The sequence below is a fragment of the Ceratotherium simum genome, chromosome 3 (genome assembly GCF_057802395.1).
Source record: "Ceratotherium simum simum isolate JZ-2026a chromosome 3, ASM5780239v1, whole genome shotgun sequence".
Lineage (NCBI taxonomy): Eukaryota > Metazoa > Chordata > Mammalia > Perissodactyla > Rhinocerotidae > Ceratotherium > Ceratotherium simum.
The window spans coordinates 23,332,288-23,347,980 of NC_141902.1; the positions used below are offsets into that span (position 1 = coordinate 23,332,288).

The window sequence follows — 15,693 nt, forward strand, 5'->3', positions numbered from 1 at the left end:
CCTTAACCAGGCTGTGCCTCAGTGTTCTCAACTGTAAATCTGTGATAACAATACTGCAACCTCATGGGATATTATAGGATTGAATGAATTCATATAAAGCGCTCGAAACAGTACCTGATGAAGAATAGGAGTTCGATGAACATCATCGTTTCATCATTATCATATTCCACTGCACGGGGCCCTCAATAGCTCACAGCTCCCAACTCACTGGGGTGCTGCTCCCCCCAGGGCTTCTCTGAGAAGAGAAACCTGGACTGGACCATAAAGCAGGAGGGAGAGTTTGTTTGCTTCAGAAGGTAATCCTCCCTATCGATCAACCCACGTCTCTTCTTCACACTTTTATACACACTCCACGTACAATCTCACACACGCAATCTCAACTGAGGTGTGAGAGAAAACGGGAAAAGGGAAAGAAAAAGAAATGATTCAGATGAAACAGAGACCATTAACACAAGAGAAAAAGAGAAAAGTAAGTGTGTCATTTTTCGTTTCTTTGGGATCACGTTCCAGGTGAGATGATGGTTGCCTTCCTTTATCTCCTCCCCTTTTCTCCATCTTGCTCTACCCTAAAAAGATGTCCATTTCCTGTCAGGTTGATATTTTTGATTAATGCTGTATTTATTTTCTATTGCTGTGTAACAAATTACCACAAATTTAGCAACTTAAAATAAGACCCGTTTATTATCTCTCAGTTCTGTACATCAGAAGTCTGGGCAGGTTCAAGTAGGTTCTCTGCCCAGGGTCTCTGAAGGCCAAAGTCAAGGTGTTAGCCAGGCTGGGCTCTCATCTGGAGGGTCTGGAGGAGAATCAGCTGCCAGGCTTATTCATGGAGTTGACAGGACTCAGTTCCTGGTGGTTGTAGGACTGAGGGCCCCATCTCCTTCCTGGCTATCATCAGGGGGCAGCTCTCTGCTTCCAGAGGCTGCCGTCATTCCTGCCACATGTCCCCCTCAATCTTTAATCCAAAAATGGCACATCTAGTTCTGTTCATGCTTGAGATTTCTAACTTCATCTTCTGTAACCACCTGGAGAAAACTCTCTACTTTTGAGGGGCTCATGTGATTAGGTTGGGCCTACTCTGATCATCTCCCTTTTGCCATATAACCTAACGTAATCATGGAAGTGATATCTTATACTCATAGACTCCAAGCACACTCAGAGAGGAGGAGATTATATAAGGGTGGGGACTACTGGGGGTCATTTTAGGATTCTGCCTACAACAAATGCCATTAACTTCAAGAGTGACAATGAGAAAGATTTTAAATGAAATGAGGGAGAAAAATGGAGCAGGGACAGTTCAGGGTCACCGGAAGTTGAGTTCGGGATACCCCCTTCCTAGGACATTAGACCTTCACTGTATCAGGTGCAAAATCACCTCAAGGGCCCAAATGTTAAGGAAACATGAACACCAACACAATTCGAAGGCACATGGGCCTTGATAGAAGCAAGAGCAGGCTCCTGAGCAGACAGAAGTGTGAGCAGGCCCAGGGGGCCATAAAACAATGCTCTGCTGGTTCTGACCTGGGAGGTCATGACACAGCGGCCCCAGGCCTTAGAGATGGTGAGATATGAGGAGAAGGTCAGGGCATTCAATAGACATTCAATTGATTAAGCAAAGCAGTATTTTCTTCTCCTTGGGCTCTATAAGAAAATTGAAGACTGGCTCAGCCTCCAACGGGAAGGAAAAGTCCAAGCTAGCGGAAAGCAAAGAAGAAGAACTTAAGAGTGAGGGCTGGCCCCGTGGCTTAGCGGTTAAGTGCGCACTCCGCTACTGGGGGCCCGGGTTCGGATCCCGGGCGCACACCGATGCACTGCTTCTCCGGCCATGCTGAGGCCGCGTCCCACATACAGCAGCTAGTAGGATGTGCAACTATGACATACAACTATCTACTAGGGCTTTGGGGGGAAAAAAAGGAGGAGGATTGGCAATAGATGTTAGCACAGAGCCGGTCTTCCTTAGCATAAAGAGGAGGATTGGCATGGATGTTAGCTCAGAGCTGATCTTCCTCACAAAAAAAAAAAGAACTTAATAGTGAGAGAAGAGATTGAGCCTAGCGATCTGAGACTGTCAACAGAACTTTCAGGAATAGTCCTCATCCTCCAGTTGGAGGGCCCAAGGGACGGGTTGGTTCTCAGACGCACCAGGACTTAGAGATCTGAGCGGGTCACATTGCAGACATCAGCTGATTCATCTCTTTGTTATAACAATGTTTACAACAGATTTCAGCTAAGTGCCTTGTTCTATCTCAGCCAGCACCTTGTGATAATTTTCTGACAGAAGGAAGTAAACGATCTCGAGGAAGGAAGGAGATCAACTGTCAAGATCAGCCAGAGGAGCGGGGCTTTCCAGGAAGGCTGCCCAGGGCAGGGGCTGCTCAGCACGCCAGGTGTTTGCTGCCAGAGGTAGAAGTCAGAGGTAGAAGGAGAGCAAGGGCTCAGGGGCCCAGCCTCTCCCTGCTTGTGTAGCTTCTGCTGTCTCCCTGTCCTCACTGTATTTTTCTTCCCCTGTTGTCTTTATTGTCAGAAGCAAATAAAGGAAGAAAATCAAGAGCTGTGGTTCCCAGCCAGTGAAGTGGCTCAGGTGTAGAAACCAGGGGGAAGTTTGGACTCTGTCTGAGCTAAACTGTGAGCCATCAGTTGTGGGAAAAGTAGGTTGTGGGAACAGTGAGGGGAGCAGAAGTGAGCTGTTCATTCTTCATTTTGTCTGTTTTCAAACCTTTAAAAATTTTTTTATCCTATACCACTGTTACCACACCAGGTCCCATTTTGCCTGCCGCCCAGAAAGCCAATCGCTGATATGACGAGATTGCAGAGAGAGAGAGTTTAATCACAAGGCAGCCAACTGAGGAAAACAGGAGAACAAGTCTCAAGTCAGCCTCCCCGAAAATAGGGACTCAGGGGTATTTATGGGGAAGAGGGCAAGGAGGTCTCAAATGATTGGAGGTGAGGAGAGATGAGGTACTCGAAGCTCTGTGCAAGCGTAGTTAGGCTTCATTTCTCTTCCGTAGTGAAGATTTTCACAGAATGGCAGCATTTGCATGCCCTGAGGGTGGAGTTCCAACCTCTTGCTGTCAAAAGGGCCCAGTTGATGGGTTGGTGGTCTCAGTCCAGCCCGAAGTGGACAAGGGGTTCAGTTCCTGAAAAAAATAGCTCAAACACCCATTACCATGGTGACCCAGGCTCCAGGGAGATGTCATCTATAGGAACCTAGTGGGAGTCAGATAGCGTATTACCCAAACAACACAGTTAACAATGAGTAAGTTTATCATGCAGATTTAAGTCCTTGCCTTTGATTTGGATAAATTTCTAGGTAAGGCCATCCCCCCTTCTTTCTGGTGCAGGGAAGAAGATACCTTTAAAAATGGAGATTTTTCTTTACAAATGTAAATGTCTCTCATAAAGGGTAACTAGAACTAAGAATGGGCTTAGCACCACCCACCCAGGTACCTGGAGATATCTATAGTAATGGCCTTTCCTGGGGGCAGGCATCCCATCCCAAACTCCTTTGGTCAGTTAGTGGGGATGGTAGTCAAAATGTCATTCAGGCAGAGACATATTTTGAGGTGGCAAATTCCAATCCCCCGTAGTTACTAGCTGTTTAATCATCAATGGCTATTGGCTGGTTTCACCAGCCCACTGCAATCGTTTTATTATTCAACATCTAAATAATAAATTGTATTTTTTAAAAAAAGATACATTTACTTGGTGCAAAATTTAGGTTTCAAAAGAATAAAAAGGTAAAAATACTCCTCTCACCTCTGACTCCTACTCATCCTGTTTCCCTCCCTGGAAGAAACAAATATAATTTCAAAATCTATCCATGTCAATACATGGGAGTAGAGTTCATTCATTTTAATGGATGCATAACATTCCAATGTATGCAAATAACAATTTATTTATGTATTCTTAGGAAGTTTAGTTTGTTTACAATTTTTGCTCATAGAAAAATGTTGCAATGAGCATTCTTTGACATGAATCTTTCTGTGGATGTTAGAGTGTATCCTTACGGTGGAATGGCTGCGTTAGAGAGTGTGTGTACCTTCACTTGTCTTGGAAATTGCTCAGTTACTTAGCAAAGGTATTGTTCCAGTTAATGCTCGCAGAAATAATGAGTATTATGAGGCTTAATCATTTTTGTCTGTGTACTAGGTACGAAACTGCAAATCATAGTGGTTTTTATTACCACTTCCCTTCATCTTTTCAAATATTTATTAGCCATTTGAGTTTGCTCTTCTGTTAATTGTTGTTGTATCCCTTTCATGTTTACATTTGATTGTTTGTTTTCCTTAAGGATTTTAAAGACTTCTTTATAGATTCTAGATGCCAATCTTTCAATAGATCACTGTAAATATCATCTCCCAAGCCAAAGTTGTTTTTTGCACTAGGATGTCACCTTTGGTTAAACAGAAGATTTAAATTTTCAAAGACTCCAATTTATTCATTTCTGTCTACTGCCTTTGAATTCCACATTTTTTGGAAAATAGAAGAAATTAATTTTTGGCAAAATTTCTTATTATTTCTCATAATGCTCAGGCACTCAAGAACCTCTGGGTGTGTGGTCATGAAACTGGCAACCGGTTAGCCATTGATGGATAAGCAGCTAGTAACTATGGGGAATCGGAATTGGCTGCCTCAAAATATGTCTGCCTGAAAGACACTTTGGCCTCTACCCTCAATAATTAACCCAAGGAGTTTGGGATGGGAGACCTGTCCCCAGAACAGGCCATTACCATAGACATCTCCGGGTATCTAGGAGGGTCCTTGCTAAGCCCATTCTCACTTCTGGTTACCCTTTATAAGTGACATTTACATTGGTAAAGGAAATCTCCGTTTGTAAAGGTATCGTCTTCCCCGTACCAGGAAGAAGTAGGGGATGACCTTACCTAAAAAATTCTCAGAATGGAAAGCCAGAACTTAAATCTGCATGTTAACCTTACCCATTGTTAATCATGCTCTTTAGGCAATATGCTGACTCCCACTAGGTTCCGACAGATAACATCTCCCTGAAACCTGGGTCACCATGGTAATGGGTGTTTGAGCTATTTTTTTCAGGAATTGAACTCCTTGTCCACTTCAGGCCAGATTGAGACCACCAACCCATCAACCGGGCCAACGCAGACATATGTTGGATAAGCGACCTTTTGATGGCAAGAGGTTGGAACTCCACCCTCAGGGCATGCTAATGCCGCCATTCTGTGAACATGCGTCCTACGAAGAGGCGTGAAGCCTGACTATGCTTGTGCAGATCATCAATTACCTCATGTCTTCTCACCTCCAATCATTTCAGACCACCTTGCCCCCTACCCCATAATTATCCCTGAGTCCCTATTTTTGGGGAAGTGGATTTGAGATTCAGTCTCCCGTTTCCATACTTGGCTTCCTTGTGATTAATAAACCCTCTCTCTCTGCAATCTCATCATCACGGTGATTGGCTTTCTGGGCAGCAGACAGAAATGGACCTGGTGCAGTAACAGTCACCTCAAGATAATTCCTTGAACATATCAGAGAACACTTTCCATCTTCAACTGTACGTTTGCATGACTAGTAGATATGACCTCCTCAGGAAGGTCTTTCCTACTCTAAAAAAGGGTAGGTTAACCTGTCATCTTCTGTTGTAAATGTTTTTCCTTCAGAGCACTTGCCACCATTCACAATTCTATATATGTGTGTGCACGTGGCTAATGGATGTCTCACTCCTTGAGACTAGAAACTAAATCTGTCAGGGCCACCATCTGCCTCCCAGTGCTTTGTAGAGGCAACACATGGAGAAAGTACCTAACACATCTTTTTGAATGAAAGAACTGCCCAGGCTTGGACATTCCATCTCCATCTGTATTGTGTAAAACCGTTCACTTAGGGACTGTTTCTCCAGTGGTGGTATGAGTTAGCTTCCCCATATCAGGTCCAACAATGGAAAGGCTCACAATTTGCAGCAATTCACATCTCTGTTTTTGATCTAAGGCCCACAGCGGTCTTCTCTTTATGAGGTTCCTACAGTGGCTGCAGGGATTGTGAAAAGTCAATGGCTCTTTCGACACAGTGAACCCTAGAAGAGTGATCTGTGGTGATAGCAGTCAGGTTTGTAGATTATTAGCTAATCAAAATGAATTCTCACCCCCCCAAGCATTTTGCATTTTTTCTATGACACATTTTCAAGGGATTATTTTTTTTTTTATTAAATTTAGGGCAATGATTCACAGAAATAGAAAAAAGAATACTAAAATTTATATGGGGCAACAAAAGACCCCGAATAGCTAAAGAAATCCTAAGAAAAAAGAACAAAGCAGGAGGCCTCACAATTTCTGACTTCAAAACATACTACAAAGCAATAGTAATCAAAACAGTATGGTACTGGTACAAAAACAGACACAAGGATCAATGGAACAGAATTGAAAGCCCAGAAATAAAACCACACATATACGGACAGCTAATTTTCGACAAAGGTGCTAAGAACATGCAATGGAGAAAGGAAAGTCTCTTCAATAAATGGTGTTGGGAAAACTGGACAGCCACATGCAAAAGAATGAAAGTGGACCATGTGCTATCGCCATTCACAAAAATTAACTCAAAATGGATCAAAGACCTGAAGGTGAGACCTGAAACTATAAAACTCATAGAAGAAAATATAGGCAACACACTATTTGACATTGGTTTTAAAGGAATCTTTTCGGATGACATGCCTACCCAGACTAGGGAAACTAAAGAAAAAATAAACAAGTGGGACTTTATCAGATTAAAGAGCGTTTATATGACAAATGAAACCAGAATCAAGATGAACAGACAACCAACCAGCTGGGAGAGAATATTTGCAAAACATACATCTGACAAGGGGTTGATCTCCATAATATATAAAGAACTCACACAACTGAACAACAAAAAAACAAACAACTCGATCAAAAAATGGGCAGAGGAAATGAAGAGACACTTCTCCAAGGAAGATATACAGATGGCCAATAGGCACATGAAAAGATGCTCAACATCACTAATCATCAGGGAAATGCAAATCAAAACAACACTAAGATACCACCTCGCGCCCGTTAGAATGGCTATAATCACCAAGACAAAAAACAACAAATGTTGGAGAGGATGTGGAGAAACAGGAACCCTCATACACAGCTGGTGGGAATGCAAATTGGTGCAGCCTCTATGGAAAATGGTATGGAGATTCCTCAATGAATTAAAAATAGAGATGCCCTATGATCTAGCCATCCCACTACTGGGAATCTATCCAACGAACCTGAAATCACAATCCAAAGAGGCTTATGCACCCCTATGTTCATTGCAGCATTATTCACCATAGCCAAGAAGTGGAAGCAACCTAAGCGTCCCTCGACTGACAATTGGATTAAGAAAATGTGGTATATATATACAATGGAATACTACTCAGCCATAAAAAAGACAAATTCGTCTCATTTGCAACAACATGGATGGGCCTGGAGCGTATTATGTTAAGTGAAATAAGCCAGAAAGAGAAAGACAAACACTGTATGATCTCACTCATATGTGGAATATAAACCAACACATGGACAGAGAAAACTGGACTGTGGTTACCAGGGGCAGTGGGGGTGGGGGGTGGGCACAAGGGGTGAAGGGAGTCATATATAGGGTGATGGACAAACAAAAATGTACAACCCAAAATTTCACAATGTTAGAAACCATTAAAACATCAATAAAAAAAAAAATTTAGGGCAATGAAAGGAGTGTCAAAGTTATAGTATGACTGATTAGGCCATGTTGGAATGTCTACCTTCCATCAGGATGCCATGGCACAGGGTTATCACATATGGAACCCACTCACAGTGTTCCCATTGTCTACGTGTCACAGGTTTTCCTGAGTCTATCATATACCGTCCTCCCTTCAGTCAGGCTAGAGTTTGGATTGGAAGAGAGAAGTCAGATAAAAACATTGACGTGGAACATCAGGTGTGGGGTGTACAGTCATTTTATGTAATGAAGGCAAAATGAGGATGGACATCGCATAGGAAGGTGGGAGTTCTGTGGAATTCCTAAAGACGAATATTCTATCTTTATGTAAAAAGTCAACACTGAGGTTACACAGTTGCTCTTCACTTCTAGAAAGTCATGTTCCTAGAAATGAAACTTAGAGATGGAAGGTGGTGATATACAAGAAGAGGGCTACACATTACACTGTCTAAATGTAATCTAAAAACAGCAAAGAAGGTGAGATCAAATGCCAGAAATGAAATACTCTATAGGAAGACAAAAAAAGTCAGAGATGCAGTTTTATTCTTGTCAGTGTTGTTGTTGTTTTTGGTGTGGAAGATTACCCCTGAGCTAACATCTGTTGCCAATCCTCCTCTTTGCTGAGGAAGATTGGCCCTGGACCCACATGCTTGCCCACCTTTCTCTACACTGTATGTGGGCCGCCTGCCACAGCATTGCCTGATAAGTGGTGCACAGGTCCATCCCCCGAACACTGGAACCCCAGGCCACGGAAGCAGAGCCCACAAACCCAACCTTTACGCCATGGATAGAGTTTTTCTTTCATGGGTTGAGAAAATGCAAAAATGTACTAATTCTTGATAACTAGTCAGTTCTAATGGACTCTTCCAAGCCTGGTTCTCTGGAGATCTCAAGAAGCTCCTGGAAAGTTTTTCCCTTTTCTATCACTGATTCTTCAACAGTCTTCTGAGCACCTACTAAATATTTATACACTGTCAATTTATTTCTCACCACCTTCTCCTGATTGCTCCACGTCCACCCCACGCCTTAGAGTCCACATCTTCTCTATTTTGCATCAGGTCTCGTCCTCCCCATCCTTCCTTGACAACATTAAATAAAGCTCTACATGTGCACTGTCCTCAAGGCTGTTTTTGAGCACGCCATGCTGCACAGTTCACCCCAAATACAGGAAGGACATCAGAGTTACAGCATCAGGCCCAGGGACCTGGGATTACAGGGAGGAAAAGAGCCAGCAGGGCTGCAAACCCTCCCCTTCTCTGTCCAGCCCTGCTTCCTCCCTCCAACTACTCCTCACATTCTCCCCCTTTAATCTCCATAGACTTCCTGAAAGGATCCTCCTTGGGATCATTTCCAGACTCCAGCCTGCCCAAGGGAAAGAGCTGGGAGGAGGACACCAGGATCACACACGGTGTGCAAAGCAGCCTGGAGGGAAGGGTTTTTTTTGCATTCTTGAGGGAAGGATGGAAACTTCAGTTATTTTACTAGAGGAGGGGATGATTAAATGGTTACTATAGGTTTTACAGATACCGTTTAGTAGATTAAGGAAATTTCACTCCATTTTGTTCTGATAAAAGCTTATCTTTGTTATCATGAGTGGACATTGATTTTTATCAAATGCCTTTCTGTTTATTGAGATAATGATATTTCTCTTAGATCTGTTTCTGTGGTAGATTGCATTAATTGATCTTTCTATGGTCAGAAGAGATCTGCAGTCTTAGTGTAAACGTAACCTGCCTGTAACGTATTAACCTTTCTGTATTGTGGGACTAGTTTTGAGAGTTGTTATATTGTGTAGGGTTTTGTGTCTATGAATCAGGAATGAGGTTGACCTGTACATTTCCTTTCTTATCCTGTTGTTTGTGTCAAGGTTATGCCAGCCTTATAAAATGAGACGGTAGTGTTCCTTCTTGTTCTCTTTTCTGGAGGTGTTTGTAGATTAAAGTTTTCCTTCCCTGAATTTTGGTGGAAGTGAACAGCACGCCGTCTAGGTCAGTTCTCCACGTGGATAATCTCTGATCGCTGCTGCAGCTCCTGTGACAGCTCCAGTCCTACCTAAGTTTGCAGTTTCTTCTTGAGCAGGTGTCAGGAGCGATATTTCTATTTTGTCTAAAATTTCAAATTTGTTAGCATAAAATTTTTAATAATATTCTTGGCTTTTGTTTAATGGTCTGCAGCTTTGTAAAAATATTTGCTTTTTAGTTCCTGATCTTAAATATTTGCACTTCCTCTCTTTTTTCCCTGGTTAGTTTCTCCTGAAGTTTACAATTTTATCAGCCTTTTCAAATAAGAAATATTTGCTTTATTAAACCTCTCTGTTGTTTGTTTGCCTACTATTTCATTAACTTCTGCTACTTCTTATTTCTTCCTCCCACTTCATTGAATTTATTCACTTAATTTCTAACTTCTTGGGATATATGATCATCTCAATAATTTCAGTTTTTTGTAATATGTGAGTTTTAAGACTATGAAATTTTCTCTACCTGCCATAGCTGCATACCACAATTCTTAATAAGTACTGTTATTATTATTCAATTCACAACATTTTCTATTTCTTTTTAAATTTTATGTTAACATGTGGGTTATTTAAGAGCATATTTCTTTTTTTAATAGAATGAGGATTTTTCTAGTCACCATGTTATTGATTTCTAGTTAAATTATGTTGTGGCCACAAAACATTCCAAAGATATACATTTTTAGTGTCTCAAGATTTGCTTTATGGCCCAATATATGATTAATTTTCGCAAATTTTTTGTGTGTCTTTTAAAAACATATTGACATTGGGCACAATGTTCTAAATATGTCTATTAGATCCAGTTTATTCACTGTTTTGTTTAAATCATATATGTCCTTATGGATTTTTTTTTTTTTTTTGGTCTACTTACTGTACTAATTCTTGAGATGATAGTAGGTTTATTTATCTCCTTGGAGTTGTTTCAATTTTTATTTTATTTATTTTCAGGCCATACAATTAGGTGCATTAAAATTTAAAATCATTTTGTCTTTCTGATGAATTGATCTTTTTATCATTGTGAAATGACCCTAATTACCCTCACAGATACTTTCGAATTGAAGTCAATTGCATCTGGTATTAATACACTTACAGTGGTTTTCTATGGTTACTATAAATATGGTGTATCCATTTCCTTTCTCTTACTCTCAACTTTTTATACCTGTCTATTGCACAGAGCACATATTTATGTTTTTTTCACAGCTGATCTGATATTCTTTGAATTTTAACTAGCACGTTCAGGATGATTACATTCAATATACTTATTGATATATCTGCTTTTAAATCTACTCTTACTTTATGGTTTGTATTGGTCCCAACTATTGTATGAGTTTTTTCCCTCTTCTATCTTACCTTTTCTTGGATGGATTACTTTTTGCCCTTCCTTTTTTCCCTTCTACTATTTGGAAGTTATGCATTGTTTATATTATTTTAGTATTTACATAAAAGTAGAGGATGTTTCCACAGCTTATCAAAGACTAAATTTAATCAGTAGGTTTACCTTCATCTCTGAAAATACAAGAAACACCAGACTTTTAATCTCATTTACCTTCTCCCAACATTTTTGCATTTTAATTCTACCTTTTTTTTCTTAAGTGCTGTTCGAAACTGTGATTATCATTTTATATATACAACGTTCATTTTTCTTTGATAGTTTCTTGTTACTAAACGAGTTTTGTTTTTTCTGTATTGTACTCTAATAATTTCTTCTGGTATTCCTTCCACTTAATAATTCTCTTTTCTGTTGTCTTCAATCTGCAAGCAAATACACAATTTTTAATTTTATTTCATTTTTTATTTTTGCAAGTTCTGTCTAGTTCTTTATCACATTACTAACGACACTTTCTATTTTCCTGTTCCCTCCAGTTATTTTTAAGTTTGTATTGTAATATGTGCCAGATAATTCCAACATCTCAAGTCTGTACTCGCTGATCCATCCCTACTAAGAGTCATTTCTGCTGGCTCTAGCTAATGGTGTCACGTTTTCTTGTTTTTTTTGGTATTTTGATCACGTGCAGCTTGATACTTTTAAAAAGATTTTGTGTGTGTGGTGGGTGGGGCAGAGGGTGCAGGCTTCCCAAGGCCTGGACTAAAGGTATCTTCTTCAGAGAGGATTTGCAATGGCTTCTGCCTGGCCCTTGGGGGCATTTCCCTTCTAAACCACCTGAAAATTAAGACCCCTCCTGGAGAGCCAATGAGACCCTAGGCTGTAAATCTTCAGGAATGCTGTCCTGGGTCACAGCTTCTCAGAATCCAGTTGTTCTTCCCTTTTCTCTAGTTTTCCTGCCTTGTTCAGTAGCAAGGCTAATTTCTCTGTCGGGGGTAGATTTGGTTCTGCTTCACCCTTATGCTAACAGACAGCCCATGTGCCCCAGGTTAACATGAGGAGAGTTTCTTACTTGACTCTCCATATTGGTTGGACCCAGGGCCTTGACTCTTATCCCTCTTGCCCCAAGAAATCACCAAAACCAAAGGCCAAATTTTTCAGATGGCAAATACCTTCAGGGCAAAAACAGCTTGTCTTGTCTTGACTTCTGCTTACCTTTCTGGGTTTCAGAATGAAATCCAAAATTTAACCTGACAGGCCCTCACTATCTTGTCAGTTCCTCAATGCTTTAAAAAGGTTTTATTTCCCCTGTATTTTCCCTTGAATTTTTTTCATTCAGAGGGTTGGTTCAAATAACCTGGCTTGCTATAATTAAGATAGAAGTCCGGGTATTACCTTTGTATTTATTCAACCAACTTTGATTCAGTTTCTCTTGGGGGGGACATAATTAGAACTATTTTTTCTAGTCGATGCCCTGTCATTTTGGTGGTTATTCTTTACCTCACAAAATCACAGAAAATAGTTCAGTGACTTCACTTTAGGGGGCTCCTGCCCTGGTCACATGTGAAAAGATGGTTTATCTCAGTGAGCAGTCTTCAAATTCGTCACAGGTTGGTTTTCGTCAGGGGAGGGTTCCTATAAAAAGCTAATCCAGTCTGGTGTGTAAACTCTTTTCTGACTTCAGGATCCCATCCTCTTCCTGAGTTTTAATAATTGCCTTTTCTGGATTTAGGGGAATCTTGTACCACTTGGGAAAATCTATGTGTACCCGAGGGGTAAGTCCACTTCAGATCACCAATGTTTGATGGTCAGGCCAACGAGCAATGGAAAAGGGCAAGAGAAAGGCCTGAGAAACCACTGAGGGGAGTGTTCTGACCCAGTAGACGTGGGACCAAGGCTGGAGCCAGAGGAGGAAGGAAATCCCCCCACATACCCCTTGCTCCTCACCAGGAGGGGTTTAGCCTCTTGTTCCTCCTCATAGATTGCTAGTACCTGATGGGAACCTTGACCCCATCTACCCGTGTAAAGGTAAGACCCTAGGATGAGACACACGATGATGACACGGTATTGCACTGGGGTAACGACCGCGACAGGGCAAGAACCAGAGTGTGCTTGACGGGCTGGGATCCTGGATGTCTTCTTCTTTCCTCAGCAAGTTTCTCAGCAGCAAGGAGAAATAGTTAAATAATTCAATATTATTTGTGAAAATGTTTATGATACATGACATAATAATTCTCCTACTGAAAATATATCCTGAAAACAGAACCTGAAACACACACACACACAAACGCGTGCACACACACATACACACAGGCCTACAGTACACAACAAACTTTGAGCATAAAGATGCTCATCTCAATATTATTTAAATTTGTTAAAAATTAGAAACAGCCTAAGTAACAAAGTGGAGAGCATTAAGTATGGTTTTTCCACATAATGGAGTATGATATAAACATAAACATGATTTTTAGGAACCTTACAGAAAACCAGGCTAAAAATATTGACTGGCTTTTTGCATCCTCTCACTCCCCAAACAGAAAAACATTAAAACATCAAGACGACACTTTAGCCTATGGGACTGGCAACAATTTAGAAGGAGGACAATACTCACTATGGGCATCAGTATGGAGAAACCGCCATAGAAATTTCCTGATATCGAGTATATAAACTAGTACAATCCTTTTATTGCTATTTATTTATTTATTTTTAGGATGAGGAAGAATCACCCTGAGCTAACATCTGTTGCCAATCTTCCTCTGTTTTTGCTTGAGGAACATTAGCCCTGAGCTAACATCTGTGCCAATCTTCCTCTATTTCGTATGTGAGTCACAGACACAGCATGGCTGACAAGTGGTGTAGGTGTGTGCCCGGGACCCAAACTCGAGAACCCCAGACCACCGAAGTGTAGCACACAGAACTTAACCTCTACGCCACGGGGCCGGCCCCGGTACAATCCTCCTAGACAGCAATTGCTCATGTTTTCAATAAGTTAAAAAAAAAAGTGCAATTATGCTTTGAACTAGCAAACCCATTTGATGTATTATTCTTGGAAAATGGGACAAGTACACAAAGGTGGTTTGTTACAGTGTTGTATATACTAGCAAAAAATTAAAAAATGGGAGCAACCTTGAAATAAAGCAAAAGGAGAATCATTAAGTAAATTGTCATTAAGTTCACATATCACATGGAAACGACAAAATAGAAGCAGCCAATAAAATGATGACTACTATTTCCTGGTAGTCGTATATGACCAAGTAATAGAAGCAGGTTGCAAAATCTTATGTGTGGGAGAGTGACATCACCAAGACGGCAACATAGGTCATTCCCAACTTTGCTCCTCCTCACGAGAAGAACAACTAACAACTGCTCACTGACAAGACACCACTGGGAAAATCCTAGAACACAGGGTTGAGGCGAAGCACCCCCCTGCACCACAGAGACCAAGACAAACCACCTTAGAAGGATGATGGATGTTAACTAAACTTATCATAGTAATCATAATATATGCAAGTCATTATGCTGTATAGTTCAAACTTATACAGTGCTATATGACACTTATATCTCAATAAAACAAGGGAACAATCTTATATGTAGCATTACCCCATTTTTATTTTGCTAAGTATACAAATTTGCATAGTAAAAAGCCTATGAAAATATACACCAAATTGTTGGTCGTTGTAACTAGGTGGTAAACATCAGGTAAGGCTAATTTTTTCCTGTTGTCTTGGCTTCCATGTATTCCCTTTAATTATGTTTTTGTATATTTTGAAGATGAAGGAAGGGACCATGAACCAAGAAATGTAGTTCCTGATGCTGGAAGAGGAAAGAAACAGATTCCCCCTTAGAACCTCCAGGGGGAGTGTGGCCCTGCTGACACCTTGATTTCCACCCTGGGACACTGATGGTGGACTTCCGGCCTCCAGAACTGTGAGAGAAAACATTTCTGTGGTTTTAAGTCATCAAGTTGGTGACAGTTTGTCGCAGTGGCCATAGGAGACTAATACAGCGCCTCATCTGGAAGTTTGTATTTGAAAATCCTGTCCTGGGGCAGCTGCCTCAGAAAAAGCCACCTCCTCTGAGAGGAGTTGGTGGAGACAGGCACCCTCTCAGGACTGTCACTCATGTGTGCTACTGGTTATCAAACTACACCTTTGTGTGAAGAAAAACAGTGCCCATTCCTCCAAGGCTCTGCAGCCCCAAGCCATGGATTAGCCTAGTTCAGGCTCACACCTGTGTGAGAGCATGGCCTGCACAAGCTCAGGCAGCCCCTCTGGAGATCCTGCCACATAGATGCTCTGGGGAGAGGCCCTAGACCAGGGTCAAGAAGGGGGGCCACTCAAGGCCAGGGCTGGGCCCCAGGACCGCCCCTCATCTCCCATGCAGCCCCCAAACAGAGACCGCCCACCCCAGGGAGGCGGGGAGGCCAGGACCACAGGAAGGCCAGCTCAGTCCTCCCTCCCTCTGCCTACAGGAGCCTCCGGGGGCCCCTCATGTGTAACAACACCGCCCAGAGCATTGTCTCCTTTGGATGAAGAATGGAACACCTCCTGGTCTTCACCAAGATGCCAAGCTTCCTGCCCTGGAGAAAGATCAATGAGATCTTCTGTGACCGACCGTTTTCTCTAGGGAAAAGTCCAGACCTCCCTATGTAGAG

At 41.5% G+C, this 15,693-nt stretch overlaps 1 long non-coding RNA gene across 1 annotated transcript; it reads left to right on the plus strand.

Moving 5' to 3' along the window:
• Positions 1–9,638: 9,638 nt before the first annotated feature.
• Positions 9,639–15,693, plus strand: LOC147917451 (uncharacterized). The gene is made up of 3 exons (XR_015551706.1): positions 9,639–9,783; positions 14,811–14,966; positions 15,511–15,693. It is a non-coding gene; the product is annotated as an uncharacterized LOC147917451 (long non-coding RNA).